Source organism: Coffea arabica, chromosome 2c (assembly GCF_036785885.1).
Source record: "Coffea arabica cultivar ET-39 chromosome 2c, Coffea Arabica ET-39 HiFi, whole genome shotgun sequence".
Classification (NCBI taxonomy): Eukaryota; Viridiplantae; Streptophyta; class Magnoliopsida; order Gentianales; family Rubiaceae; genus Coffea; species Coffea arabica.
Window position 1 is genome coordinate 57706216 of NC_092312.1, and position 6515 is coordinate 57712730.

Below are 6515 nucleotides of genomic sequence, written 5' to 3' on the forward strand. Positions count from 1 at the left end.
TTATATTTGGATTTTCATGCATTTTAGGTTTTCCATCTAGTTTTGTATTTATCATCATTTTATTTAATTTAGTACTTATTTGTTCTATTTTAGAATCTAAAAGATAAGTAAATGTATTTTCAGAGTTGCTCATCTTATCTTAGAAATATATTTGGTTTAATATTCAATTGTAGTCATGTGTCTTTTTTCTACGGATTTTTCTTCAAGATTTTGGTCTAATTTTTCTTTGATTAGTTGAATTTCTCATTTTAAATCTTTGTAATCCACAATATTGTTTTTTATACTTCAAGTAAATCTTGTTCTATTTTTAAATTTTCAAGTTCTAAAAATTTATATTGTTCTGAACTCATGTACGCGTTCTTATTAAATATAAATTTCGTTCTCTTACAACCTTTTCTAAATATTGTTTGTCTATTTCTAATAATATATTTAATGCTTCTATTACAATGTCTTAAAAAGGGTTTTTATTTATAAGATTTCTTACTATATTTATTTTGATTTTTATTGCTAAATCTCTACTAATGTATTTTTGACATTCTTGGCAATATGTTATTCTTTCTGGTTTATTCATTGTTTATCTAAATAGTCATTTTGTGGCGCCCCCACATCTTCTTAAGGTGAACCAAAGGGTATCCGCGGAATGGCTGCCCAACTCTCGCCAGGACTCAGGCAATTTCTATTCCTTAATGTATTACTAGGCATCACAACCAGATAATGAAAGGCAATTGATGCGGGAGCTTTCAATCTTAACAATATTTAACAATTATCCAACCCTTGTATCGGGTTTCCAGAATACATCTTAAATTCCAAAATAACAACAGCCACAATGCCTAGTCAAATACATCAAAATTCCATTACAAAAATACATCAAAAGGGGAATTCCTTTGAGTCTCATTCCAAGCTCATTCCTATTAAGGAAAACAAATCTACAGGGTGAGCAAAACGCTCGTGAGACCAAGAACACACATGCAAGCACGTAATCCAAGTAACAAGTCAAATAAGAATATACATGAAATTCACAATTCTAGTGAAATATAAACATAAACAATTCAAGAATATGGTAGCTCTCAGGAGCTAAGTTCCACTTCCTATGCCGATGTCGTTCGTATACCTTCCCGCGATGACACTCCATCAATTGGGTCGGTATTTCCATTTCGTAGATCACCACTTACTTTTCTTCGTCCACCATACACTACACCGGGCCCGCAAGACATTTATAAGGCGATACTCCACGAGTATGCCAAGCAAGACCTCGCATTAGGTCGAGCTTATTTGTCTCATGGCTCACTAAGATTCCCGACCAAACCCATGCCGGCTCGAGTCCAAGGTCAGCCTATGAGTTTGGGCATCCCCCATGTACATTTGTGTGTCGAGAAGATTCACTCCAGCGACGTATGCGGCCATAGCATACTATTTCATGTTAAGCAAGCATTTGATACATTCTAGTACTCATGTCATATCCAACAAGTCATTCATTATGTGACAGCCCCACCTCCCCCTAAGGCGAACCAAAGGGTTCGGCGGACCGCCTGCCCAACTCTCGCCGGGATTCAGTCGTTCACTTCAATCCTCAATTAAAATCGAAATAAAACCACAGGAACGAATATAGCAACAATCCACAACCTAAAGCGAAACTTATATACATTTCTATCTCAAAAGGGAGTACAACCATTGAATGTACAAAAGTTCTCAAATCTTCATACATCCAGCCCGTGCCAACGCTAGAGCGAGAACCATTACAAAATTCAAAGATCTAGCCTAAGCTAGTCTATACAGAGCTCTCGTCCTTGCTTGCCTTCCTCTGTTAAGGAAAACAAAACTAAAGGAATGAGGTTAAAAGCTCAGTGAGGTTCCAATCACATAATCAAACAATGAACTCAATACATTAACCATAGATAACCAATAATTCAAGTAACATTTGCAATATAAAGCGATAACACATTCATTAAAAGGATACGTGCTCGCGAGGAGCCATTCATTTATTCGTTCATTCATTCATTCTCCTTTCATTCCCTTATTCCTCCAATCATTTGAAAATGCATTTTTGTAAGTAAAACCCCTCATTCGCATTGACATTCGTTCATTCATTTCATTCACCCCCTCCTGGACATTGGCCAGGCTCCACCAGACTTCAAGGTAATACTCGAGTATACCAAACATTCACCCAGGGTCACCAAATCGCCCGACCGAGTCCACTTCTGACTCGAGTCGATCAGTAACGAAGGGCAGGGCCCAATTCAGCCAAAAGGCTTACATTCATGCACAAGTAACGTTTCAATCCTTAAATCATTGAAAATTTTACATTTATTTAGGTCGAGTGCGATAAAGTACACGCTCGCCTAGAAAACTCGTTTTGGAAATCATTGAGAGCACTTAACACATTATCAAACAATAACAGCAAGCCATGAAGTCAAGGAAAATATAACAAATAAGGAACACTCACCCAAAGTAATTTGAGTTCACTACTCGGTGCTTGGACCTTTCTCTGGTTCTTTCAGTGTTCCTGAGATATTTGTAAACTTATTAGTCTGCTTATTATTTCTCCAATGGTGAAGTTAAGGTTCTCATGATTATTTTAGTTAAATGTATATAGGTGCGTATAAATATAATTCGAGATATTTAAATGCATACATATATATAGGGTTTTAAGGTAATCTTAGTATTTATCTTATTCTAGTACATCAAAGGTTCAAAGTCTAGGTAGCTTTAATCTTTCAAGCTTTAAAATTCCATGTTTTACCAAAAGAAAGTAAGATATAGTGATTATATTGCAATTTATATTTTATAATGAAAGTTGCGATCTAGGTACTAAGGATCATTTTAGAAATCAAAGTTCAAAGTTGATAAATTTCCTAGAGGTTGGCAGCTTAGTATTCCTATAAACTTCCTTGATTTTATCCTATAGTTTGGATTAAAGTTGCGAGTAAAACCTTTATAAGATAGCCTTAAAGGGGCTTTGACCAGCTTTGGTTCATTTCCTCTTTAGGAACTCAAAGTTAAATCTAGAATTTAAGTACTAAGTTAGAATTGTTTAAACCAGATTTTTTAGCAGGGCATACTTCATGTCTTCCATCCAAAGTCCATCATTTCCTTTGTTTAAGTTTCCTAAAATCCATCATGCATTTTATCGTTATACCCAACAGGTGGTTCTTAGTTTAAGGTTTGATTGAAATCCCCTAGAATTCCAGAAAATGGTTTAAACTCCTCAACTATTCCAAGTGTAAACTAGTCTCGTAAGCTCAACTAGCTTCAGATTTCTTCCTCAAAGGCTCTATGTTTCTTTCTAAATCAAAGTAATCATAATACATGGAACAAAACAGGGTACTATAGGATACTTTTAGCCAATATCCGCATAAACTTCAATTTATGAAACAGAAGTTAAGCTTGAGAGAATACAATCAGTCATTCGGGTTTCAAAACGGAGATTCCAGCCATGTATCTTCCGAGATTTCATTCAATCTACTAAGTTATTAACCAAATCCAACATGCAATCACCTAAACACTGAAGTGAAAACATGCAACTTCGAATCCAGCAAAATTTTGAAGAAAAGAGCCAACAATTGCAGCTTTATCCTCTCGGGTTCATACAACACTTTTGTCCAGAAATTCCAGCTGTTTCTTTCAACAAATTCGGCCAAGTTTGTTAATGATTCACTAGTTTCAAAACAAATATCTTAAAAGCCATGAGATTGAACATATATCATGCATTTTTAGTGAAATTTCCTCCAAGATTTTGAATGGATAGCTGTGAACTTCAACTCTTCTACCATCGGCCAAGTTGAGCTTTCCAAGAACGAATCAGTTTCTACACAGGATTTCCTTTAGCAAAACTCACTTTTCTTGGCTAAAAACTATCATACAACATACATATTCAAGTGTATTAGGTGATTAAGAGATTATCACATAAATTTTCCATCACTTATAGGCTGAAATTCAAACAACTCCCAATTCTCTCCATCTCTGACCGTTAGTTTCATTCCTTTCAAAACAGAATTTTATCTTAGCTAAGAACTTATTTTCTTTGCTAAATTCACATGTAGCTCATGTATTATTCCAGTTATACCGAAGAAACAGAAAATAAGTGTAGGTTCTTACCCTTTTCTCCTGAGAATTCGATGTTGCCGGCTGCTAAAATTTCTGGTTCTAGTTCCTCACTCTTAGCTCCAGTTTCCTTTGCCCACTGACAGTATTCTCTCGATTTTGTTTAGCTGATGATACAGCTTGCTAATCCTTTTTTTTTTTTCCCCTCACCCTCGATCTTGTTTTTGTAAGATGCAAGAAAGAAAGAAAGAAAAGAAGCTGTCTGCTTCACTCCTCTGATCACCGCCCAAATAATGAGCCTGCTGTCTAGTTATTTCCTCTGGGTTGTTTTGTAGAGTTTTAACATAAGAAAGATAACAACGCTACCGAAATCCTCTTGCCTTTAGTCACTCCTGCCTCGGCAAATGTTACACCGCCCAGCTAGCTGGCCGACTCTTATTTGCTGCTTCATTTCCACCGCTTAGACTTAGTAGTTCTAGTGCTGTTTTCTTTAAATTTTCCCTCAGTCACCGCCCAACTTTACCAATTAATTCACCTTACTTCTACTTGGTTCCAGTCCCGATAATTTCTTCTTGGGATGCATGGTGAATTGTCTAACCTTTAGGGTTAAATTAGTCCTCTAGTTTTAGCATATTTACCTACTAAGGCCCGGAATTTTATTATCTTACTCATTGATTCCAAATTGCATTTGTTCTAATCTGTATGTACCTTGAAAGATTTTCCTTATATTGATCTAGTAGATTTTCACACATTTGACTTTAAGGAAAAATTAATTAGTCATGTAATTTATTCAATTATATAATATATTCAAATTGCTCAAATTACAATATGCATATCATATGTTTATTTGATTCATATATATATATATATATATATATATATATTGCACTATTCTAGAATATTTCTAAATTCTCAATTTTTATATAAATTCAATTAGGCATTTAATTTAACCATTTATTCGTTATAATATTTCTAATATCAAAGTAACTAAAATAAAAGAAATTCATAGCGTAGATATAATAAATTTTTTTTTCTAGTTCTCACACATTATATGTTAAGCAAGTCATTCACGAATTATTAGTTTCGAATGAGAACAAGTGCGATAAAGTAGACACCCGACTCCATTTTCAAAACTTAAATCATTGGTAACAAGTAGACATGTATCTTTTTTTTTTTTTTTTTTGTCAAACTTCAGCTGTGTTATATAATCAAGTAGACATGTATCAAGTTAATAGGAGTTCAAGTAAACATGCACTTGACACTCACCGATATAAGTAATGAGGAAAAAATGCCGCTCGGAGCTTTAGGCATTCACTGTGGGATCCTCTTGAAGGTCCTCTTGTGTGTCTGAACAATTAATAATGGGCCATTACTGATAATTCCAAATGATAAGAAAGGTCATACACTAGTACGATAGTATAATATATCTCGAGAATCGAGCCTAGGTTTCTTTTTGAAAATCAAGACTCAATAGGGTTACAAATCTCGAATAAAACGGATCATTATCCTTAAAATCATTGGATGGAAACAGGTAACGATCGACCGAAGTCGGAACAGGACAGGCCACGTCACAATCCGGCCGGGTTCTGGCCGGATTGGAGGCAGTGACCAAGCCTCTTTTTTTCCAAATTCCAACACCAATCCAGCCGACTATCCTACCAAGAACTGGCCGGATTCAAGGCCGGATTCTGGTGAATAGTTTTCCGTGCGGATTTCTTTCGAACAGCCAAATATTTTGATTTTTGGGACATTCTTTGAAAAATCATAACTTACTCCTTGATTATCCAAAATTAGAAAATTTGATACCGTTGGAAACATCTTTCAAAATACTAAAAGTTTCTAGAAGACACATTTCCATGAATCCAAGTGGAAGGCAATCACATTTTGGCTTGAAGTTGATAACTTGAGTTATCAAGACAGATTTAAGTTGTTTTTGGCCAATTTTGAAAATTCGGCAAAATTCACTCCATTTGAACTAGCCTTTGAAATTTGGAACTCTATTAAAGTTGTAATTCAAGTTTAAAACAAATCAAATAGGACAAGAATTGAAGTTTTGAGCACCAAGATATTGTGACCCAAAGTTACCAAAATTTCCTTGTTAAACAAGGGTTTTTCCAAGTGTAAATCATAGACTTTGGGAGTTTAGTTGTACATTGAAACGGCCTTGGAATAGCACTAAATTTGGTATGATTATATTACCATATAAGGTCTATTCCTCTACCAAATTTCATAGATAAATAAGTACGGAAAGTTGATTAACCAAATCACCAAAATTCCAAAATTTCGAGGCAATTCTGCCTTGTGTGTGGGAATTTTCTTTTTCCAAACTTTTGGCCAAGGAAAATGCCTAAAACATGTCCCATTTATGATGGTAAAATCTAGTAAGGATTCAAGACACAGTTGGTAGGTGATCTACACTAAGAATTTTGAATAACGAGTCCCAAACCAAGATTAGTTAAGGATTAGTCCAAAAT

The 6515-nt window shown here is 34.9% G+C and overlaps 1 long non-coding RNA gene across 1 annotated transcript; it reads right to left on the reverse strand.

Annotated features, from left to right (window-relative positions):
- Window positions 1-902: 902 nt before the first annotated feature.
- LOC140036001 (uncharacterized) lies at window positions 903-4371 on the reverse strand. The gene is made up of 3 exons (XR_011839897.1): window positions 4096-4371; window positions 2444-2503; window positions 903-1801 (listed from the first exon to the last, which is right to left on the reverse strand). It is a non-coding gene; the product is annotated as an uncharacterized lncRNA (long non-coding RNA).
- Window positions 4372-6515: the final 2144 nt, after the last annotated feature.